The sequence below is a fragment of the Myxocyprinus asiaticus genome, chromosome 11 (genome assembly GCF_019703515.2).
Source record: "Myxocyprinus asiaticus isolate MX2 ecotype Aquarium Trade chromosome 11, UBuf_Myxa_2, whole genome shotgun sequence".
Classification (NCBI taxonomy): domain Eukaryota; kingdom Metazoa; phylum Chordata; class Actinopteri; order Cypriniformes; family Catostomidae; genus Myxocyprinus; species Myxocyprinus asiaticus.
Window position 1 is genome coordinate 4,783,041 of NC_059354.1, and position 26,528 is coordinate 4,809,568.

General features: G+C 37.4%; 1 protein-coding gene across 5 annotated transcripts in view; it reads right to left on the bottom strand.

Annotated features, from left to right (window-relative positions):
• The window catches only part of LOC127448062 (serine/threonine-protein kinase tousled-like 1-B), a 71,430-nt gene extending 45,696 nt beyond the window's left edge, over positions 1-25,734 (bottom strand). For 4 of the 5 annotated variants that reach the window (XM_051710338.1, XM_051710336.1, XM_051710337.1 and 1 more), the window contains exon 1: positions 25,408-25,734. The gene's annotated coding sequence lies outside the window, so the exon portion shown is untranslated. Of the gene's footprint in view, positions 1-9,527; positions 9,670-25,407 lie in introns of those variants that run through there. The other variant, XM_051710335.1, reaches the window with a different exon arrangement.
• Positions 25,735-26,528: the final 794 nt, after the last annotated feature.

Sequence of the window (26,528 nt, forward strand, 5' to 3'; positions counted from 1 at the left end):
AATCATGGTGAAATGCTCTTATCTCCTCCTCAACCACACAACCCTGGTGCCATGGGGTTATTTTAGATTTGTTTAGAAACTTGTAATGGCCGTTGGCCAAACATATTTGGAATTATGCAAATATAACGCAGTCAGTGCACGTTAGCGATGCACACAAACTGCACAGCACAGCTGTTCTGTATATAACAAACAATCAGAACACGAGCTGGAAATCATGTGTATCGAGCACAGAACTGCTCTGAGACCACTGGAACTTGTTCAAAAAACATTTCTGGGGCGGTACTCAATTATGACACACATGACATTTCACCTGTAGCCCCAATGTCATTGCATGTTATTTGCATACATTATTTATATGTTATTTGAGATGGTCTGAGATCCTATGCGTGTTCTCATAGACAACACTATTCTTACAAACTTCTCCCAGATGACTGACAGAGGGAAAAGAAGTGAGAACTCGCCATTTGCGCATTCCGCGAGACATGATCACGCTGCAGCGTTGCCGCCAAAACGCAAACTTCTGAACAAAAAAGCAAATCAGACACACGCATCGCCAGTGTATGTACATTTCATAAGTATGAGCACCCCTGTTTAAAGCGCTCCAGATTCACTTTAATTTCACTTTTGCATAATTCCAAATATGTTTGGCTGCTACATGTTAATATACAAATACAACTAATAAACCCCATGGTGCAGGGAGGAGATGCTTAATGAGGAGCACATTAGGGTTCATAGAGATCTGTGCGAGCATAATACAGTGAGGAAGACTACAGTGACATGCTGCAGTACTTCCAAACACAAGCACATTGAAACTGACATTTGAACAGAAATCCTATTGCTCACGTGAGAACTACCTCAGCACACCACCCCATCTCTCTCTACCAACTCTCTTTCACATTCATGTTCTTTCACCCTCACTTCTGCTCTCTCTATCAGACCCTGAGGGATAAATGAGTGAGTGTTGCTGTGAGGGTCCTCCGGGCATTCTCGTCTGGGCGGTCTCCTCTGGACTCACCCCGCTGTCATTATCTCAGTCTAATGAGCAGCCATTTTGGCTCATCTTCTGCCAGAGTTAAAGCAGCTCAGTGCAGGAATCACACTGGAGCTCTGTCACTGCAACACACACTCATATACCACTAAGAGCAGTCCACAGAAAGCCGTAACAGATCTTATGGGAAAGGTTGAAAGTGATTGTCTATAGAAGGGATGAACAGTATATATCAGTGGCCGTGTAAGGGATAATCCACGGCTAGGTGTCCTTTAAACTGTGTTAATGCACATTGTGGAGGCAAAGAACCACACGACGCTTCGCGAAGTGCATTAGAATCATTTATCACACATCTAGCCATTTGTGGATGATCCCACTTACAGTATTATTCATTAGATCTAGAATTCTGGCCATTCTAAACCAGACACAGAGATAAAGTAACAGTGAGATTACATTTATTTAAAATAATTAAATACAAAAAACTGTACGAATAATTGGAAAAATGGACATGAGACCAGGTTTTTTGGAGACCAAACATTGTAAAAAATCTGTGAATTTGAATGCACAATCCAGAAATAATAATAGCCACAGAATGAAGAAGGGTTGGCTTCGTTACGGACATGAGTAGTAAAAGGAGCACTAGCATGATGAGGGAAAACCATTCAAAACGCTTTGAAAACCTGCAGACTTTCAGAGATGTTATTTATATAACAATTCAAATTGTCTTGCCTCGTTTTGCCGGACAGCTGAAGATGCCTTTGATGGGTCACGATTTCCTTCTCTCTCTCTCTCTCTCTCTTTCTCTCTCTCTCCGTTAAAAAAACATAGCTGAATGTCAACCCATACTTTCCTTACAAGCCCTATTGGATATATTAAATAATACGCAGTCTACACACGCTGCACGCAGAATGAACGAGAGGTGCCGCTGTGCACTCTGTCATTCTTCACAGACGCACATATACACAAACAGATCGCACGTGCTGCACAGTGCATTGTTTAGTATACAAGCGGCTGTGAAAACTCACACAGTTTCCTACAGTGCAGCTCTGAGAGATCAGCTCGCAAACATTTCAGCGTTTCATATACAATGTGGACATTATTATAACTACCACAGAGGAGGAACTCAAAGTTCCACCAAAATAAAAGCTCTGTTTAACAGGATGCGTGAAATTGAAAACATTACAACAGAAAATATTACTATTGTAAAGAAAAAATTCATATTCAATGAAATAGCAATAATACTACTAATAACAAGAAAATAATAAAATGGTTTTATAATTATTATTAGGGTTGCATGATATATCGGCGGCCAATATATTATTGGCCGATAACCGGGAAAATCAAAATATTGTTATCATGCCGATAATGGAATTGCTGCTGATATGTTTGGCAATAATTTGTTAAGGTATATTTACTTGCAGCTGAAATTCTCTGACTGCCTGCAGCGTCTTTCCTTCAGGCAGAGACAAGGGCAGTCTCAAGCGACAGTGCGCGTGTGCATACACAGTGTGTCTGTGTGAGTGAGAGCCAAGCTTATGTTGCTCTGTGAGGATTATTTCAACATCTCTTCACCTTGTTACATTGTTTTGGGGCTGGTTTTAGTCATTTGCTGTTTGTAACGATGGCATTTCCCATATTCTGTTTGTTTCATGAGACAATGCTCAAAATGTGACAAAAACATATAAGTTATAGGGCTGTCAATTGAGCAGAGTAACTAAATTCTAATTTTTACCTTAAATATTTTCAAAATTCGAATAATATTCTAATTTTAAAGTCAGCTGATTTTTTTTTTTTTTTTCTCCCCAATTTGGAATGTCCAATTCCCAATGCGCTCTAAGTCCTCGTGATGGCGTAGTGATTTGCCTCAATCCAGGTGGCGGAGGAAGAATCTCAGTTACCTCCGCATCTGAGACCGTCAATCCACGCATCTTATCACATGGCTTGTTGAGTGTGTTACCGCGGAGACATAGTGCGTGTGGAGGCTTCACTCTATTCTCCGCGGCATCCACGCACAACTCACCATGCGCCCCACCGAGAGCGAACCACATTATAGTGACCACAAGGAGGTTACTCCATGTGAATCTACCCTCCCTAGCAACCGGGCAAATTTGTTTGCTTAGGAGACCTGGCTGGAGTCACTCAGCACGCCCCGGATTCGAACTCCAGGGGTGGTAGTCAGCGTCTTTACTCGCTGAGCTACCCAGGCCCCAAGTCAGCTGATTTTTAAGTTGACATTGTTTCCTTTGTCCAAAAGAGGGAGCAATAAACACAAACCATACAGCACCATTATATTATTGCAAAGAACATTCCAGGCTGCTAAAAAAAGAGCATTTCATTTTCAACTCATGTGCATAAAATAAATAAATAAAGTTTCAGTCAGTCCATATTCTCAAATGTTAAGTCAAAAGTAAAATGGGGGGGAAGCTTCAATAGGCAGTCCACATTGTGTTACACTTGCACTGATGCCACAGTATATCACCCCTGACTATATAACAGCGAAATGGCAAATCGTTTTTTATTCATTACAGTTGTATGTAGGGTAGCGATATTCCCAGATAGCAGTGATATTCAGCTGAACTCGGTGTTGAAGTGGCTCAGACTATGAGCACAGGCCAGGGGCTGTTCAAACAGACAGAACACAAAAGACTGGAACCGAACACGAGAATCTCGAGACACACATTTCCAAGTTGAACTCCTTTCCTGACAAAGCATTTAAAAACGTATTGCTTAATCTGAGAAACGCTTATAAGAGATCAAGACGCAACGGCCAAGCACCTCCACCAACTGTAAGGAGCTATTCACACGGAAAGCTTTTGCAACCATCCATTTGTTTTTCTATGTAAACAAACATTAGACGAACAGTGTTGGGGGTAACGCGATAAAAGTTTCAATAATCAGATAACTTTTTTGAGTAACAAGTAAAGTAACACAATATTTTTTTTATTTTAGACCATAATATCAGAGTTAATTTTTAAATAAAGTAATGCGTTGCTTTTGTACACCTCTACTGTCTCTGTATTGCGGGAAATCAGGAGTAAAATTGTGCAGACTTCGGGGAGGAGACTTAGTGCATGATAGGCACAGTAGTTCTTTAAAGTGTGAGGCCAGAGACTATTTAGCAGAGACAAGTCACTTCTGTTTAAATGAATGCGAGAAATTGGAACACCCAACCAAGAAGCTTTAGCACCCAACAGTCAACGAATGTAGAAAGGAAGTCCCGCCTTGCAGGTAAAAGAGCCATCTTTTAGATCACATTTTAGATACAGACATTGCCTCTCAATCAACTCGCTAACGTGCATACGCATTTCATGTTTTAGCGTAAAATGAGGTCAACATTCGGTTGAGTGAAACGCGATTGATTCATGTGTTAATTCACACAGCATAAAAAAAAAAAAAAAAAAAAAAAAAAAAATTATACACAGGGTGTAATACTCGCTCAATTCACTGACTTATGCAGCCGAATTGCTCCGTGTTACAGCTCCCCATAGCTGGGAGAATGGGGTGAGAAAAGCTGACTCTGGATCAGTGGCACCGAGCAAAGTTCTACATCGACTGTGTACGCAGGAAAAATGTCTTCTACATTCTACATAGATTCTACATTTTTGTTTTATAATAAACAAGTAGTTTGATTCATGAAACAAACAATTTTTACTACAAACTGACACTTTTACTGACACTTTGGAAGCATTAAAAACGATTCCATTCAAGTCGTATAAACATGCGCCTTTAAAGTGGTGGCATCTTTACACACCATGGATCAACTCAAAACAAGTGTGCACTGAGATGAAAAGTGACTTTTGAAAAACATCTTAAATTGACTCTGACATTGTCGATGGGCACAGATCATGATGACAGATATGATGCAGGTTCAAGTGTTGAACTTTGTTGCATTTGGTAAGATACTGGTTATTCTTCATTATTCATATTGGCTGCCATGTTGATGGAAAAACAAATCATGCATATTCATATTATTGATTTTTAATTATACATATGATGTGAAGACCTACTTTCTAAATATCTGTTTGTTTACTATGTTGTTTTGACATGAGTATTGTAAAGTAGCTAGCATGACCTGTAATATCTCTTGTATGCAATGCATGACTTATTTGTATGGAATGCATATGATAGCAGAAGAGAAAGTGGCTGTGAGAAAAAGTAACGCAAAAATAACGCAGAAGTAACGTAATGCTTTACTTTCCATAAAAAATAACTTTTTAATTAAGTTACTTTTTTTAAGGAGTAATGCAATATTCTAAAGAGTTACTTTTAAAGTAACGTTACCCAACACTGTAGACGAATGTCTTGTTTCACTTTGTTTTTGTTTATTCAGCGTCTTGTGCAGGAGAGCCGTTTTTTAGATGCTGTTTCTAATCAAAAAGAACTTTTAAAAGAATACTGAAACACCTGTTTCTGTATTTGTTGCACTGTGTCTAGCCTTGTTTGGTGCAAGAATGCGATCGATCTGAAGTTTTCTCCAGTTCTTGGCACACATCCAAAATTTGAATGCACAGTTTTAGTTTAAAAAAAAAAAAATTCTAAAATGCGACGAATATTTGAATTTCGTATTTTAATTTGACAGACCTATTATGTTACATGGGGGCGATTGTTTTCACGTATTGCTTCATGAAACAAACAGAATGTGTGAAATAGTACATTGTTACTTACATTGCAGCATTGAGAATAAAACAAGTCCAAGCACAACCTAAAATGGCACATTTAAGAAATTATACAGTGGATCTGTCACAGATGAGCGCTGTATCTAGCGTCTGGGAATGAGACATGCATAAGCACAAGCACACACACTCATAACAAACAAGAGTAGGTAGAGTAGGCGTATTAAATAAAACAGTGATTAAAACTGACTGGAACTACCTGTGCATTTATACAGTATATAATATTTATATAAATTGGTATCGCCAACATGAGCGTATTTGGGCATTGGGCTGATTAGGACCTATTTTCAAAAGGATAGAATATCAGGGTTTACTTTTGTCCAAACCCTAGCCTATAAGAAAGGCTGGGTGAAAAACATAAATAAATAAATAAATAAATGAATAAATATCTGGATTAATTGCTATTTTCATTTGATTGATCTTTGAACAAAAAGAATGTGGTTCTCATTTCTTGTCAACAGGCAAAGAGAAAAAGAGAGTAGAGAAAGAAACTAAAATCTTAAAGATTAAAGATTTCATTTCGGTCCCTCCGTGCTGTTTGACTGACTGACACGTGGATTATACTGAAGTGAATGTCACATTCACTTCGGTGAAGATCTACATTTCTCAGTTTAATTCAGGGAGAAAATATGAAAAAGGTGTCATGCATTAGGGGCAGACTGTTTCCATCTGCTGGAGAAAAAAAAAAGAAAAAACAAAACTCAAATTAAAATGACCTTAATTATACAATTATAACCAGTAGATTGCTGCAGAGGTCCACTCATTTGCCTGGTTGTAGCAAACTGATTTTTGTTTTTGTTTTATCTTATCACAAATATATATATTTAGACATTATCAAAGACATTAAAAAAAAAAGCACTATTTTTGTCTAAATTTAGCATTAATTTTGTTTGCGGTGTTTTGAAGTGTCCGTTTTTGAAATGATGCCACTTTATGATTACAAACCATGGTGTTACAAAGAGAAGACTTAGAGTAACATTTTTGTTACCTATCATTTATTTCAAACATCCCAATTCAATAAATCAATAGAATTAGTAAAAAATGTCAATAAAACCAACAGCAATAAACAGAAATGGACAGGAATGAAGTGATAATTAATTTTGTGTGCAAACATAAGACTTAGAATAAACATTTTGCTCCCACCCCGAAGCGTAAACTTGATCACAGTGGAAAAAAAGAAACGGTCTAAAACTCAGCCTTTGATCTGTGTGTGTCTGTGCATGTGTGTCTGCGTGTGCATGTTGGTGTGCGTGCATGTAAGCATGCTTGGCGTGTACTAAGTATTATTGCCTAACACTTTAATTTGTTTGTGTGTGTGTGTGTGTGTTCTCCGTTCTGGATGTGTTATGGTCTCACCCCTTCATTTATATTTGTGTTATGCATTGTGGCTGATTTTATTTGACAAATTCTATAAGAAAATAGTCTCACCTTTTCATCCCTGTGTGTGATTGTTTGTGTGTGTGTGTGAGAGAGCATGTGCATTACGCTTTGTGAATATGTTATAGTATCACCCCTTAATTTCTGTGTGTGTGTGTGTGTTCTGCATTGTGGCTGATTTATTGATTTTATTTGACAAATAATAAAAAATAAAAAAAATGCTCATTTTATCCTCTCACCCATTCATTTCCTATGTGGGGTCAAATTTGACCCCGAACATCACGAGTGTGAGTTGTTTTGTCACACCACCACACAACCTCAATCCAGCCCAATTTTTTGTGTGTGTGTATAGATAGCAAATGTAGGAAAAGTCACCAAATCTCATGCCACTGAGATGAAGGAAACCATGTGTTTTAAGGAAGCAAAGCTCATAAGGGGTCATTTCTGACCCCAAAGCTACATAAGGGCTAAATATGTTTTGGTCCTTATTTTCACCCATTCATTTCCCACGCACTCATGTGACTTATTAGGACACTTTTAGACACTTAAGTCACACCTAATGTCTGAATTTCATTGCATTAGATACAAAATATCAAACTAAGTGGCATCTGCAATCAAATCAAGCTAGAGATTTATGCTAACAAATTATGATTGAGCTAGAACCCATTATTTATTTAATGGAAAGTCGACATGTTGTTTCCGAGAGTTTCAGTACCCAAGAATCGTCCACATTATGCCGAATCACCGACCAAATGCCATCTCGTAAAAACATGGAGCTCACACTTATGCCCAACACCACTTACTGTGGGGTAGTGTTTCGCATTTCAGAAAGCACAGACTGATTTTAGATAAAGAAAAGTCAACCTACTGATTTCACTGTGAGATCAGTCTGCGGAAACAGTTCAGTCCGGAAAAAGTCCTGACATGACCGATTCGCACAAGAATAAAATCACAGAGAAGCTCTGGCAATTCTTACCATATATATATGTAGATGCCTTACTAGCAGCTATTCCTATGGGCTGCGACACGTTGGCACGTCCGCCATATTGGAAAGGTCAAGAGCCGTCCGTCAACAAATTAAAGTAAATTGTCAGATATGGTCTGTAACAGTTTGGAGTCTTTTCCAGCCAACTTTCAGATTATCTGACTTACCATAAAAATTGGGCAATATTTTAGATGGTATAAAAAATCCCTGACTTCACTTCTAAAACAGGGTAGAGGACTTTACTGCAAATAAAGTCCTCTACAAATGATAATTTCATGGCAAACATACTGAAAATTAGCACCCTGTTAGTCCATTCATAACATGATGAACTATTTCCACACAAAAGCAGTTTATGCAGTGGTCTGAGACTTCTTTTCCATTCACTTGCATTCAACCAGGTCCCCTTGTTGACCGTTCCAAGATGGCGCCATGGTTGACGTACCCAAACCAGCTGAATGGGGCATCTACGTATGTATATCTATGATTATTACACTACCCGAGACCCCATATAAAATCCTGTCCTAATAGGGCTTTAAACAGCAATAAGGTCATTCAAGAACACTGTTCACAGCTTGTTTTGGATGTGTAGCCTACATGTAGAATTTGGCATGTAGTTGTTCCGCATAAAACAGGCCTAAGTATTTTAATGTAAATTCTAGAAATCAAAATTAAATTGCAATTAGAACAATATTAAGGGAAATAATCAGCAATTATGATTTTTGTTATAATCATGAAGCCCGAAATAAAACGTATGACATACAAGACAAAGCAAAGATAAAGCGGATGTACAAAACACACACAGACCTTTTTTCTGTACCTTTCTAGAAGAACAGAGCCAGAGCACACAAATATAAGGATGGAAAAACTCAACAACCTCAAGACATGCAGGATCAGAGAGAGGGAGACAGAGAGAAGAGTATACACGACTACTGTACGATATACAAAAAAAAAAAAAAACACACAAAGCTTAATTACTGCATTATTGTGTGTGAGCACAGTATTTAGTGTCATGCTGAGAGAATGAAGGTGCCCATACTAGAAATTGCTTTAGACACCACAACACATGATCAAATACAATCTAATTTGCTCACTCTCTATGTTCACATTTCAAACGTCTTGGGAAGTGTGAGATTGTATGGACCTGGTCTGCAGTGACACAGCAAGCTGTGACTCTCAAACTGATGTGCAGAGAAACCTCAAATATGTCATGTCACACAATCAGAACATGACATTTCACTCAATAATCATGTACAGGAAGTCTAATAACCCAAATAGTTCTGAAAGCTCTAAAATTACACAATGTCTCAAAGGACAACTTTCTCCAAAGTACAAATGTGTTTTATGAGGAGTTCACCATTTAAACAGACACTATAGACCATTTCAACCATGTAAACAATAACAAGGAATTCGAACGCAGGTTTTCCTGCAGCACTTCCGGTATCATTAGCAGATCCTTTAGGGCTCTGAGTTAACATAGTTTCTTCAAATAACATCAAATGTTTACCTGAAGTGACTTATCCAGACGTGTTGTTGATACTGAGCGTCTACCCAAGAGAGGTGATGAAAACGTATCGTAGTCTAGAAGCTCACAATTATTTCCTCAGCAGAGAGCTCGGGAATGATCGCTCCTGTTATAACAAAGTCTTTATAGGCAAGTCAGGTCACTTGGCAGACATCTTTGGAACACTCTCCAGCAGCTATTTTTCTATGTTAACAAGCGGCATACAAGTGCAGCTCCTATCTACTTGAATGGGAAAAGACCAAAATCCCCAAAACGGTTGGTCAAGATTACGATCAAAGAACGTATTTCAAATCAGCAATAAAATCTGACAACACTGGTATCATAAATTGTGCTTCTTAACCTCAGATTAAAAAAATTAATAAATTGGGCATTCTCGAGTTGATTGACATGATGTCTGTATCTACAAGGTGACTGGCTTGTTTACCTGGAAGGCGGGACTTGCTTTCTCCAACTGATGACTGTTGGGCGCTCCAATTTCTCACATTCATTTTAATTGAAGTGTCCTGTCTCTGCTAAATAGTCTCTGGTTATAATCAATGAAGCTGTTCAATGAAGCTGTCCGCACGACCCATGAACAAGGTAAGGATTTCTTTTTTTAATGATTAAAATACTTGTCTCTTCATTCTGGATAAAAGCATCTGCTAAATGACTACATGTCAAAGTAAATGACTTGCAGAGCTTAGTAATCGTGTAAAAGTCACAATGAATGAAGCGCCTTGCACTGTTGTTTTGAATGAGGGTGCGTTCTATTCATAAGTAATCATCCCTACGCACTTCGAAGACTTTACCATCCACTCTGAGAGCTTTGATAGGCTAAAAGTAATTTTTATTGGAAATTCTCTTTGAAGCGATATTACAGCATGACTATCATGATTGTTCTCCCTTCAAAGTGCCCTTTGGAGGGTGATTTATACCATTTGGAATGCACAACTAGCAGGAAATGTTCATCGAACAAAAAAAAAAGTAACTTCCTTAAACCATCTTGAAATGGTCTATACAACACTTACTGCAGTTGAGTAAATGATAACTGTCCAGGAGAGAGACTCCCATCTACTCAGCCACTAAACTAAATCAGCGCAGACACAGACAGTGTTAGGATCCGTTACTTCATAAATATGACAGACTATTTATCCAGTGTCACTTAGCGGGATGGAAAACAAGAGAGAGAGAAAGAGCAAATGTTAATAGATTCTCATTTTAATTTGTCGACAGCCTATTAAAGTGTAAAAGTAAACAATTTCTCAATTCTGACACTCTGCACATACTTTCAGACTCAGTCACATTTCATTCAAACATACATTGTTGGCTTTATTTAGACTAGTGATTGACTGATATGGGTTTTTTAATGGCCGATGCCCAGAGAGCAGGGTGGCCGTTAGGCAGATACAATGCCGATATATTACACAATTTAATATAGTAAATAACATAAACATAAAATTGCTAAAAAATAATAATAATAATAATACTCTTATTTAGTACTATATTTACTCAATTTCACACAAAACTTTAACTTTGTAAAAAATAATCTAAAAAAAATATATTGTATTTTAAATGGTAGATTGCAGTTTCTTCTGATTTCTGTTTAGTCATCAAATTTTAATAATTTATTTGCACATGAAGAAATTGTTAATATAGCAGGAAGAAGGAAATAACAGTACACAGAGTAGTCCAGCAACCATAGATGGCATGTCCACATTAGCAATCACATTTACTCAAAAAAATACCAAATCAAACCAATTGTACATACAGTAAATAGTGAATATGACATATACTTACAGCACACGAGAAGCGTTTTTACTTTGAAGATGCTCTCAGGCACTCATGCGGATCCAGCGCAAGCAGCATTCTCCTGACAGTTTAAATGTCCTGGATCGCCTGCTTGGATTGTCACGGACTGACCGTCATGATTTGTGAATCAGGGGAACTTTTGATCCTGAAGTTTTTTATTCTGGCTGACAGAATACGCACTTCTGAGGAAGATATGAGTGCTCGATGGGACGAAAACGCTGGATTTTTGTGAGGTTCGTGAATTACAGCTGTTTAAACGAGATATCTGCATATTTGCAGATGGTATATAGTAGATAATAGTTTTATTTATATTTGCCTTTTATCATTAGAAAAGTGACAGGGAACTGTTGAGGAGAGGCTGATAGAATACGTGCATCAGAGGAAGATTTATGAGCGCTCCACAGGGTGCTGGATCTGCTGAAGTTGTGTGAGGTTGGTTTATTACATCTGTTTAAACGAGATATGTGCATATTTGCAAATGGTATATAATAAAAGTTTTATTGATATTTGCATTTTATCATTAGAAAAGAAAGTTTAAAGTGACAGAGAAGTGCTGAGGAGAGACTGTTAGAATACGTGCTTCAGAGGAAGATTTAGGAGCGCTCCACAGGATGCTTAAGTTGTGTGAGGTTGGTTTATTACATCTGTTTAAACGAGATATGTGCATATTTGCAGACGGTATATGATATTAGTTTGATTGATATTTGCCTTTTTATCATTAGAAAAGACAGTTAAATGTTACAGGGAACTGTTGAGGAGAGAGAGGGAGAATGAAACAGGTGAGCACTTTAACATTATGAGCTCAAACGCATCTGCCGTGGCTCTGATATACGGACCGTTTAAATGAGACTGTGTTGCACATCGGTCTATTACTGTAGTAACACAATGGCACGTAACAACAAAATGAACCGTGACTGGTCATTTACATGTCTCAGTCGCTTCAAATGCAAGCAGGCAATTCTCAGTGCCCTCAAGAAACAAATCAGCCAAAGGGGAATATTTATTGGCCGATACGATAATAAAAAAATTCTGAATATCGGCAGATTTATCGGGCTCGGCGACATACTTAGACACTTTAGACACTTAAGTCACACTTGAAAATGTATAAATATAGCCTAACTGCATTAGATTGAAAACAATAAAAGTAAGCGGCATTTACTATAAAGAGATTGGGCAATGTAACATTTCTTTCTCTCTTTTTTACGTACCAACAATGATGGAAGCTTTTTTAGCATTTATACAACAAAATGAAGAGCAATGGATGCACATTAGGTGTGTAATCGATGCCTTATCTATGTATAAAATCACTGTCAAGCTGCCACTGAAGATTATGGAAAGTTGTCACGCAAAGTCTGTCACCTCATAAACCAGATAAATGAGCTGTATTTTCTGGAAAGCTTTATTACCATTCTTTATTAATCAACAGAAAAATTTGTACAAAATATACAGTCAATATAAACACTGAAAGCTTAATTTCATCTGATACCAGTCAGTGCTTCCACTATGATCCTTTAATAAAACAGAAAGAAAATCCAGAGTTTCTCTTCAGAAATTATGCTACTGTTGTGGCATTCATGTGCGCATCTTGTACAATCATTCCAACTTGATTAAAGACTTAATTTATTAAAATAACCTTGACTGGGGTTGGGAATCAAGAACCAGTTCATATTCAGTAACGGGTTACATTTAAAAAAAATACCAGAATAGAAAAGTTTTCATGACTGTTGTCAGTTCTGTTAATGTGACCTGGACATCCATTCTCCTGTCGATGTGGACGGGACACCTTGCTAAAAATACACTGCAGCATCACTTTTGAACCAGGAGTGCGAAACATACAGTGCAATAGGGCTGCAACTAACTATTATTTTGATAATCGACTAATCTAACGATTATTAGAATGATTATTCGACTATTCAGTGATAATTGCAACGATTAATCATTAGCCCTTAACCGATTATTCAGCTTGTGCCCTGACTTAAAAGGTAGTATTAAACAAGCTTGCTAACAATACAGAGGACAAAATGACATTCACTGAATTAAAGGGGAAAAAAAACTTAAGTTTAATTCAGTAAAAAATTCACTGAAAAATATCCTATTGTTATAAGAGGTCGACCAATAGTGGATTTTACTGATAACTAAGTTGGACAGTACCTGCCAATAACCGATTAATCAACTGATAGTTGAAATAAATATATAAATACTAATATATATGAACTAATATTCAAATTTTAAAGTCAGCTGATTTTTACATTGACGTTGTTTCCTTATTCCACAAGAGGGTGCAATAAATACATAAACCATTCAGCACCGTTATATTATTGCATAGAACATTCCTATCCTGGCTGTTAAAAAAGAGCGTTTCATTTTCAACTAATGTGCATAAAATAAATACAAAGTTTTAGTCATCCATATTCTCAAATGTTAAGTCAAAATTAAAATGAGAGGGGAAAACGCTGTTACACTTGCACTGACTCCTACTACTCCAGATTCAAGCTTCATAAATCACAGCGAACTACAACATTGTTTTTTATTCAGTACAGTTGTACGTAGAGCAGCAATTTTCACAGATAGCAGTGGTATTCGGCTGAACTCGGTGGTGAAGCAGCTCGGACTATGAGCCCAGGCCAGGGGCTGTTCAATCAGACGGAACACAGCAGACTGGAACCGACGTGAGGATCTTGAGATACACATTTCCAAGTTGAACAACTTTCCTGACGAAGCATTTAAACAGCTCATTGCTTCATCTGAAAAACGCTTATACAAGAGCAAGACGCAACGGCCAAAGACCTCCACCAACTGTAAGGGGCTGTTCACACTGCATGCTTTTGCAACCATCCTTTTGTTTTTCTATGTAAACGCACGCTTACTTTGTTTCTCTCTTTGTTTCCCTTCGTTTTTGTTTATTCAGCGTCTCATGCAGGAGCGCTGTTTTTTTTAGATGATGTGTCTAATTAAAAATAACTTTAAAAGCATATTGAGACACCTTCTGTTAAACTGTAAGAATGCGATCAATCTGAAGTCATCATATTACAGTGAAGATAAAAAAATGGAATTGAAATCAGATGTGTTTCTGATTTGTTTATACGTTTATCTTGGCTGCATGAAGATATTAATTTGCTTTCTCACATCACTAGCTTTAAATATGCAACTTAGCTGGCTAGCGAATGCATTAACGTGACCAGCTGTATATAAACGAATGCAAATAGATGGTAATAGATGGTAACAGTCGTGACATTTAAACATTTGGTAGGACTTGTGTGTATTTTTGTCACATTGTTCTAACCACTTGAGATTAGCTTTAATGTTAGCGTCCTCTCAGCCTTGTCAGCAAACATACTGCTGCTCTCTACAAATGCAGCATCTAGTCAACAAATTAATTATTTTATAATGATATGACAACGTGTTCTGTATACATACTTTTTCGTTGTTGATGTTTTAAATCTAACTATACTCACAGCACCTCACGAGATGATCGGAGATCATTTGCAGCATTCTCATAGACAACATTATTCTTGCAAACAGTTTTCAGACAAATGAAACAGAGAAAAAAAAGAGATAAAAACTCTTTACATGTGCTTGTTCCACGAGACAGGGTCCCACTGCATGCCTCTGAACAAACAGCAAATCAGACACGAGCATTGACGACTTTTCTTTTGTCTGTTCTTAAAAATATAATAGTGTGTTTCTTCAAGCCCGTGTCTTTGTGACTAACAGCATTTCTTGTCAAGTGTTAATCCGAGACGTCTTACAGGTCGCCCGCCTGTTGCGGGTAGATGAGCAAAATTACTTGCGCATGAAATACCTGCATTTGAACGAGGAGCTCGCGAACTGAATTCAGCCTCGTCACATTTGGAGTGTGCTGGGTGCTATTTCACACCCTGGGCGCACATAAAAAATAACGAACGTTCATAAAAATCGCTCGTAGAAAATGCTCTTAACTGCTAAGATCAATAGTTATTGGGAAATGAGGCCCAGAACTCTATGAATGTGCGTGTCTTGGAGAAGTGCTTTCGTTGCACTTTTGAATAGCAGAGCTCACTGCGCACACATATCAAATCAGACGCACATCGGCGGCTTTTCTTTCCTCTGTTCTTCAAAATATAATCACACGTTTCGTCAAACGCGCGTCTTTGTGTTTAATTTCTTGTCATATATCACTCCGAGAAGTCTTACAGATCGCCCTCCACAGTGGCTTGTACATCAGCAAAATTACCCGCTGTTGCACTTGAAAAATCCGCATTTGGTGGGTGCTAATTTCAAACCTTGTTCTCCAGGAGTACACCTAGGCTGTACGACAATTTTGGGAGAAAGGAAATCAAAACAGTGTCATTGACTTAAAGCTTTGCAATCGCACCCACACTTTCTGCAGGAAAATTATCTCTAGAAAGTTTCAAACGATCATATGTTGGTGAATGGTGAGACATCGGGCGAGCCACTTGATTTTTAACAAAGAGCCACTTGTGGCTCACAAGCCATAGGTTCCCGACTCCTGCTCTAAGAGAATGTATCTAAAATATAAGTGTATTTTGTATATAAGTGTATTTTTTCACTTGGTTATACTTCTGCGAGTGCAGTAAAGACAAAATATACTTATATTCAAGATCTAGTCTCTAAAAGCAAGTCTAAACATCTTATATGCTGCTTCTCAGATGAATGCATCTTTTTTAAAGGATTTTTAGATATTTTAAAATATTTGTATTTTTAATATTATATTCAACATTCTCAGATAACAATTTTTTCTTCTGCAGTATAGCTGCTAAAGTAAATGTACATTGTTTTGAATGAGTTTTAGATATTTATATTGGAAAACAAGCCAAAACAAAAACAAATCAAAAATGTATTTTGTTGCAGTGTATAATGGGGTGAAGACTACCCTCTCTGACCTTTCTGCTCACTTCAATCCATCTTTAACTCACAAAAAAACAAACTCTCTCTTATTAATAAAGTTGTGTTTTGCCAATTTTCTTCATGTTAAGAAATGCACAGTGACATATATTATGATTCAATAAGTTGCCATCACGTTATAATCTAGCTGCATTAAGCGCGCGCACTCGAGGGATGAGTGTCCTCGCAACAGAGTGTACCTCAGCCGGGTGCAGTTTCAATCTCTCCCCCTTAGATCGGGACACTTCGCGCAACTCATAGAAGAGGCGTTGACCGCACAGAGAAATGCCAGTTTCTGAGTTTCTGACCCTAGTTCCATCTGACGTATACAGGAATTGAGGTTTTAGTGTTACGAGTTTTATTCCCCCTCAAAGTGCGTAAATCCCCCCAAATGAGCTTTGTAAGGGAGGAATTCCCCCCCATTTTCAGAAATGAATTTCAGGCCTTGCCACATACACAAACACCAGTAATCTAAAATACAAACACTCCAAAACTGTGTCCTACATTTCATTTGTCAGACTCAAAAGCCAGTGTAAAGAGATGAGATTTCAGACATGACTTAAGTCTTCAATGATCACACTGCGCCGTGTCGAGAACTGTTTATCTCAACCCGATCTCACGAAAATTCATATATAATTTACAAGTTGGCTATTTCGTATGGCGATGTTGTTTGCATAAACTCGTACAAATTCATCACGTGCAAATTTCTGGATGTCTAATGCGGAAGTAAACACAAGTTTCACGCACGAGGCGTTAAGGACATACTTATTAATATTATTATGCCCTTACCCAAACCCCTTATCTAAACCTAACCACTCAGTAGAGTGTGTAAACATGATAGGAAGCTGTTGTGTGACAGAAGCAAGTAATTGTCATGTATTAGATGGAAAGATGTGCAGAGACGTCATTGGCTGTAGTGAAAGTCATAGGAATTCAAACGAGTGCAGTTGCACGAAATCATATGATTTGGCCAAATTTAGCAAAGTCGTACGAATCCTGATGATTTTATGAGAGTGTGTTGGTTTATCTTGAAAACTGAAGCTTCCAGCAAAAAAAATAAAAATAAAAAAAAATAAAAAACAAAAATCACATAAAACATCATAATAAAAGCATGATTTAAATTAAAAGCTAGATGCCTGAAATGTGGAACTGTATAGTAAAATGTAATATTAACTGTAATAATTATAATTATAATAATAATAATTAAGCAATATATCACAAGCAAGACTGCTGTTGAATAAAAGTTTTGCACAAAAAAAAAAAAATGCAATGGCATGGCATGTTGAAAAGTTCTATTTTCACTTGATAAAGTTAAGAATTAATTGATTAGGCTCCATTTTGATGATGAAATTAAATGAAAAAGAATTCTGAAAAATAATTATTAATATACTATTAAAATAATTATTAAAAAAATAATTAAACAGGTGTGTTCAATAGAACATTATCATATTGGCATATTTTGGCTGTGGTATCGAAATTGGTAGAGAACCGTGAAATTTAACTGGTATTGGTACCGACTACTGAAATTTTGGTACCGTGATAACTATATATTGCAATAGTAAAATATTTCTGTCCTAATTTCTTCACTTTTACACTTTATTTTAATGCTCTGATTAAACCCACGAGCCCTTATTTCTTATGAAGCAAAACCTTTGAGATTTCATTTCTTTGTTGTATCACTCCACAGAAATAGAGTAAGCATGCGTCTCCTCCTCTGTGTCACTGCATGTCATTAACACTACGTGTATAAACCCGATATGACCAGGAATATTTGCCATCGTACGATCATTTAAATTGAAGCCAGAGCACTTTGCGTTCACTATCAAAGTTTATTTTTGTTTGATTATATTTTCGTGGGAGTTTGTCGTGAGCCTCTGCTGACAGTGTGTGCATCAGGCACTTGAGAAGCACTACACGCACTCTTCTGGACAGGCGCTGCTCTGGTTGACGTCTGCGGTGCGGCTCTGTGATGCTCTATGTTTAACTGAATAACACAAATGCACTGTTGATGGCATTTCTATATTCATTTAAAATTCCTTTATTTGAGCATTCCAATTTTATTGGAATTTGAAGTGCACAATAATCGTGGTTCTCAAATAACCACAATCAGAAGATTATTTAATAATCACGACAGGCCCCCACTAGATTGTATAGGCTTGGTCTTAAAGACAGCCACCTGCTGGCGATATCAATCAGAAGATGGGGACACAATCCATTTTTTTGGTGGTGTGTTAAGATCCAAGAATTTTGGTTGAGGGTTCAGAGTTTTATGTGTGATATATTTGGAACTCAAATTTCATTTTGCCCCAGACTCTGTATTTTAGGTGATGGGGCGGTCATTAATATAGGGGCTAAATACATAAAACAATTGGGTCCTAGCCAGTGTTATGATTGGCAGACAAATTATTCTTTGGGGATGGAGGTCGGCTGGAGTGTCCTCGTTTCGAGAGTGGCATACAGAGATGGGCAAGGTGGTGGCATTTGAGGGAATGTTGTATAGAAGGCTAGATAGCATGGATGTGTTTAATAAAAAAAAATGGGGCAACTATTTGGCCTTTTTGGATGGTTCTCAGGGAGGGGCAGTGGAGAGAGATTTGTAGTTTTAAATATATGATTTTATTTTTTGATCTAATCATAAGTGTTTACTCTTGTCTGTTTTTATAATGTATTTTTATTTATTTTTGTATTTATTTGTGTGTAAACTTTCATTTTGTGTTAGACCACTGGATGTTTGTATTCAGAGGGAGGGGTATATAATTTGATTCGGTGCGTGTATGTTCCGTTTCTTCAATCCTGTTTTGTGAATCAATAAAATGTTAATATTAAAAATAAATAAATAAATAAAAATTGCGACAGGCTCATGCAGGAATGAATAAAATTGCGTGCTACTTGCAACCCTGTGTTAAATTTCAGGACCTGTTAGATCATTTTCAACAGCAGAATATGAAAGTTTTAAATAAGTGACACAGGCCTAGGTTATATCACACTTAGAGTCTGTAATTTTTTGTTACTGAAGTTTTAATCAGGCTACTTGTCCCATCGGCAAGTAAAATTTTCTTTCCCTTACCCCTTCAAAAATCCACTCGTCCAAAACAAGTGGAACCTTGAGTGTAGTCCGATTCTCAAACATATTAATCATACGGTTCTTTTGAGTCTTTAGTGTGAAACATGCAGCATGACCAGTGTAGTCTGCTTGCTGAAGGACTAGAGTCTTCCGATTCCTATACCTAACATTGACACCGGTTGGTTGTTTAAAAGAGTGGCCTTGAAAAGTGAAGTTATTTCTGAGAAAGGATCATTTCTTTGCCGATGCCACTTTGTGGTTTGATAGTTTGTATTTCATACAATGACGTTCAGACATTTTTGTGTGTGACTTCAGTTTCATAAGACTTGTCACTGTAAAATACGTATTGTGTATTTGTTCTGCTCTGAATGGGACTGAAACAATGGCATAAAAAATTCAACCAGATCTCTGTAGCAGACACTGATGTATGAAGCCCTCTGGCAGCAAAGTGTCTGGCTGTATTCCTTTAACCAGACTTATTCCTATTCCTCTCCCTCTCCCTCTCCCTCTCTCTCTCGAGGACCAAGAGCCAACATGGACGCCCAGTGCATTCCCACTGACACAAAATGGCAGTGCAAAGATCAGTGGTGTTATCAGGCCTAGGCATAAACAGGACTGCAGGGGAGGTTTATCATTAGAGTTCAAAATGGAGGCCAACAGGAGAAGGTGAGGAATAGTTGAAATTCCAAATAGACTTACATATACAGTAGGCTTACACCGAAAAACTCCTAAATATTAGGAATATTAGGATATATATATATATATATAAAGTTATCCACATGTAAATAAATAATTTCACGGTTTTAACTGTAAATTCTAAATTAAATTAACCGTGACATTTTTAATCGCAGTTAATAGTGAAACTGTAGGATTGCGACATCTATGTACTTCTTACTAGTAAAATTTATATTTTTACATATCAATGATTACTAAGGATGGGACTATATATAGAATTTTGATATATCACGAACCAAAAAAAAAATGACGAACCATATTGAGGTAAAACTCGATATTTCAAAATTTGAAACATTGTTTTCTGTCCATTCTGTGATCATAAATGAAATGACCAGTCAAACATCATAATCTCTCTAAATTGATTTTACTCTACTGCACTTTTTTTTCTACACCATTGACAGGGTTTACACAAGGTCCTTGAAGTGATTAAAGTGCCTGAATTTAGCTTTTAGAAATGTAAGAACTGAAATACCTGGAAAATCACCTTGTTTTGTTGAAAAGTGCTTAAGATTAAAACAACATTTCTTCTGTGTAATGTGTGTCCATCAAAGATGAGATCCCGCTCTCCACTTTCACTGAATAATGTGTCTTTTAACATCTTTTCTGTTCTTTACAGTCAGATAAAAAAGTAAAAATAAATATACATTTTAAATCACAAATAGCACAGATGCGCTAAGAAACTGAGACTTCTCTCTCGAACCACAACACCTGTGCGAGTCTGTGTGATGCACGTTAAACTCTTAAAGTGACAGTACCATTATAGCACTTGTTATACAAAAGAATGTAAACTTAATGTTATTACTTGTAAATTGTACACATTATTTCAAACATTGACAGCTCATTCAACGTACATTCAACATTATTAAATGTACAATTTCAAGAAATAATATTAATTGATAGAAAGTAGAATTTTTACAGTTAAAATGTGATTAATCAAGACACAAACATATTATTAAAAAAATTAATATACACTTTCACATACTTTTTCAGGACAGGTTCTGTTCAGTTCTGTTGCTTGTTCTGCACCTGATTAGCCTGAATGTAGCCCACTATTTTTGAAGGCTCATTTGTTTGTGATCTTTTCTTATAGTGAAAGGTATATGAGAAACTCTTTTTATTTACACTTTGAAGATTTATATTGTGTATTAAAGAACTTTATTTTGATGAGAAATTATCATGTGCATTTTGCACAAACATTTTTCAAAAAACAAACACAATTTTCTGCCATACTTTGTAATTTAAGTGTTATCAAATCGAGATAATATTGAATCGTGAACCTCATATCGTATTTCGAAACGTGAGATAACCATATCGTCCCATCCCTAACAATTACATTGTCACTTGTGCAAATATCAATTACTGATATCAACAACTGAACTGCAACTAGTAAAATGGTCACTCCACAATGGATATGGTCTATTATTACTAATATAACTATTTGTGAAGAATCCTTAACTGTTACCTTTAAAGTCACATGAAATCAAAATTCACTTTCTTGGTACACATGCAGGGGTCATATTGTGCATGATTCATTAGTGTACGGTATTCCAAAGAAAGAAAAAAAGAAAAAAAAGAAAAAACATTTAGGGGCCTGGGTAGCTCAGTGGTAAAATACGCTGGCTACCACCCCTGGAGTTCGCTAGTTCGAATCCCAGGGCATGCTGAGTGACTCCAGCCAGGTCTCCTAAGCAACCAAATTGGCCCGGTTGCTAGGGAGGGTAGAGTCACATGGGGTAAACTCCTCATGGTCATAATAATGTGGTTCGTTCTCGGGGGGCGCGTGGTGAATTGAGCGCGGATGCCGCGGTGGATGGCGTGAAGCCTCCACACACGCTATGTCACAGTGGCAACACGCTCAACAAGCCACGTGATAAGATGTGCGGATTGACGGTCTCAGACGCGGAGGCAACTGGGATTCGTCCTCCACCACCCGGACTGAGGTGAATCACTATGCAACCACGAGGACTTAGAGCGCACTGGAATTGGGGAAAGGGGGGGGGAGGAATAAAAAAAAAAAAAAATTGGGCTTCCTGATGTTTAATCAAATGTAATAACTTGCTCCTAAAACGACTTTCCTTTTTAGCTGATGTCTTCAAGGCCTCAAGGCTCTTGGCTGAAGACACACACACACACACACACACATACATACATACATACATAGTCATAGAAAAGCTTGAAGCTCAATTCCTTTCTCTCCACTTTCACTTTGACTGTGAAGCTCAAAGACGAATATAATTTTCTGCACCCCTGGCTCCAGGTGTGTCATCTTTACTTTTAACTCATGATACAACACCCTCATAGGTACATTTTTCCATGTGTCATATAGAGACACAATCAATTGGATTGTGAAAAGTCATCCTTTATCCTTATGGATAAAGTCAAGTCTTTTCTAATGGATAAAATTACATTTCATTGAATATCTTGTTTTACTCAGAAATACATCATATTCGGTGCTGAGTAGAAATATAGATTTTTCAATTCATTGTAATCTTTATTTGATGATCCCGATAGCTGATATTGAAAATCCAAATCTTTAATTTTACATTAAACTTTACTTCAGATTTCGGTTGCATTTACTTTCAAATCGGTTTAATTGATAGAAATTGAACTGCACAGTTTGGGCAGTGTTGTTAATTTTTTTTAAATGAATATTTTCCTAATGTACCAAGTTAGAAGGTTCATTGTACAATTTACAGCATAGCTGAGACAAAAATGATTTTGTATGTGAGCAAAATGAACAAATGAACAACAACTGAACTGTATGCAAATAAATCAGAATCGACTCAAATTGTGAAATCTGCCCTAATCATATTATGCAAGTGTAACTGGTCCTGCTCGACCTGCTTTGAATGGGATTTGAACTGGCGTCTCCGGTGTGGGAGGCGGGCGCACTAACAAGGAGGCTAAAGGCTAGAGCCTCTAGCATCAGTCGCTAGTGCACCTCTTGAGGACAGGGGAGTGAGGTTTACACACTGCACAGCTACCTACCAGCTGGCTCCCGTTACACTCACCCCCCTAAACCTCACTCCCATCCGGGTCATGGCACCACATCCTGCTCGACTCGCTCCGAACGGGATTTGAACCGGTATCTCCGCTGGGGGAGGTGGTCATGCTAACAAGGAGGCTAAAGGCTACAGCCTCTAGCGTCAGTCGCTAGTGCACCTCTTGAGGCCAGGGGAGTGAGGTTTACACACTGCACAGCTACCTACCAGCTGGCTACCGTTACACAAGTAAAATATGTTGCGAATGCATCTTCATGTTGACTTTAAATTAGTGGTGAAATTTTATGCTCATCCGATCACCAATTTTTTTTAACACTGAGATCAGACGATATCGATCTGATCATCCATTTTTTTCTTTTCAAAGTGCCCTTTGATACATTTTTACAAGTTATAAGCTGCATATATGTTTATGCTCCACACTGTAAATATAACAAAGCAGATTTATAATCTTCAATCCTTACAGTGCAACACAATCAGAGCAGATTAGGAATATCTGTTTCTTCAGTTTAACAGCTCTTGAGAGGCTCACCTAAACATTTCCCTTGGGGAATATCACTTTTCTTTAGACTCTTTGCAATGAAAACAACACATGCGGAAGCAACAGCATGGAACAGAGTATGGAGAAACAATATCTTTAGGTTTGGTGACAGACACAAGATGACAACTGGCCAAAAACTCCAACTTTATCCTAAACACATGTGGAAGAGGTTGACACCTACACTGTAAAAAAATAAATAAAATAAAAAATCCTGTTGTTTTTACCAAAAATAAATAAATAAATAAATAAAAATCTGTTAAATTTACAGAAATAATAATAATTATATATATATATATATATATATATATATATATATATATATATATATATAGATAGATAGATAGATAGATATAAAATATTAACCTTCTGAAACTGTAAAAACCTGCTTTTTACTTTATAAGGTATTGTTAATCACTGTAAAAGTTACAGAAGAGCACATGATGACATGAAGTGTATCAATAGTGTCTCTTCCAGGAGCAATGACCAATAAACATGAAGAGACAGTGCTCAGTGTCACTCACACAAACACTAAACACCATCAGGGTAACACATGTGAAATTTAAATAATGCAGTAAACATTAACTAAACTACATCAAATATAAAACAGAACACCCCAATGTATGTAACTGATATTAAAAATAAGAGGAAACATAACTATTCCCATAAAATATAATGAAATATGATGGGTCATGCAGGGCATTGTGGGAACACCCGATTATTGTTTTTTTACTGTAATTTTAACAATAATTTACTGTAAAAAGTGCATGTACTCTCTTGTTAAACATAATGTAAATTTTTATCATTAATTATACAGGAAAATCATACTTTTTACATATAAAAAAATTCACAACATTTCAAAGTAAAAACTACTGTATTGTCTTTGAAAATATATTTAAAAATGTTTTACTGTATATTTTACAGTTAATATTCGTTAATCAATTAACGTTTTATTTCTGTAGAATTTTTACAGTCTTTTACCATTAAAATTACAGACATTTTTTATAGTGTAAAAACAAGCACAATGCCAGTGATCTATAATCGTATACAGTAAGAACAGTAAGAAAACGACCAAGCTCCAACTGATGTATTTCTTTCTTTCAAGAATAACACACCTCTGTAATGTGCATTGCAACATTTACTCCATGCAGTAAGATGTCATTTCCACTCCACATCTCCCAAAATGACAACAAGAACACTTTTTTAAAGTGGATAAATCAAGCAAAGCATGTACATACGTGATCGAAAACCGCTAAACAAATTCATTCGCTGCATGAGTGACCCTGCTTGTCATCAGACATCTTCACTTGAGTCTCCAAGTGTCACTTATGTTCACTGAAACCTTCAACTACTGACAACAATCTCCAGTTTCCAAATGTAGTCATCACATCAGCAACTATCATCTATAAATAAATGCATGTTCTGCAGCACTAATGGTCAGTGGGTTTTTTCTTCTTTTTTCTCTCTCTCTCTCTTATTTTGATTTGACAGAGACAATACAGAGCTGTTGCACTGTAGTACAGTATGAGCTTAGCATGCTAGGAGAATAATATGAGGGTGCAGTACATGAGCTTAGCATGCTACCTAGCCGAGATGCTAAGGTGCTAATACGTTAGCCAGTTAAATGGCTATGGTATGCGCTTAGTATGCTAGCTAAAAAAGAAGCTAGCATGCTACAGTATGCTGGTAGTATGCGAGCTAGGTAAGGAACTAACCAGCAAAGAAGCTAAAATGCTAAAAGGCTAACGCGACCGCAGCCTGCTAACATCATACTGTAACTTGCAACCCAACATTTTAACTCCCTATAAGGCATCTTCCACCAAAACTCTTCAAATATCAACTCGTACACTGTACCTTTTTCTGGCTGGTGCGAGCGGCGCGCCGTGTGTGTGTGACAGCGGCGCCGGGGACGCGCTCGAGAGCCGCTGCTACTGCTGGAGCCAAGATGGCGCCCCGTCCAAACTTCCACTGTTACTTTGCGCACTCATACAGTCACTTCAGAGCAAATCATCAATCAGCTGTCCACGCAAACGACATCAGACAGACTGTGGGAGGTTAAGTGAATGATGATGTTTTTAGCATTTGGGGAGGAGGAGCTGTCAACATTTGGGACAGACACACAAACCTTCATCGCCCTCTGCAGTGCGTTTGGAGGCGCCAGCTGCTGCTGCGGCTGCTGCTTCCGAAGGGGATAAGGATGAAATGGGCATTCAGCTGCACTCTGGAAACAATGTCGCGATACTTCACACTCAGTGGGTGGGAGACCCCTGATGGGCCACTCAGAAATTACTGTCCTAACAGTACAAGCGTCATCTTGACGAGATACCACAAAATACTTTGATGGGGACAAGCCCCCTCCAATAATCAGATATGGCCAGATTGTACCGACCGACAGAAATTTCCAAGGGTGCAAACTATTCACCGCAGTTTTGAATTGAAAATATGTCATGAACAGATGGGGGCTGCAGATGGGATCAAAATCCTGCCAGAAATATTGCTGCTGCTCAATATTATATTATTTGTGGTTGATAGATATGCTGCTTGTGTCTGTTTTGAGTATTTTCTGTCAGCTCTAGGAAACAATGTGTTGTCCAAGTAGGCCATTATCATAGTTGACATCCGTTAACACATGTATCGAGTCAGCTGAGTCTTTAGTTTAGGCATTATTTATAGACTTCCTCGTTTGTAGGTTATTGGCTGCATATCTAAAAAAACAAGGCTTTGTTGGTGTGGATGTGCGAGGCATGATTTTACTAGCTGTACCAATTTAGTCATGAGTTCAGAACCCAACTTGATCTGCTTTTTAATGCCTAAACTAAAGACTAAGCTGATTCGATACATGTGTTAACAGACTATGATAATGGCCTACTCGGACAACACATTGTTTCCTAGAGCTGACAGAAAATACTCGAAACAGACACAAGCAGCGTATCTATCAACCGCAAATAATATAATATTGAGCAGCAGCCGTCGGA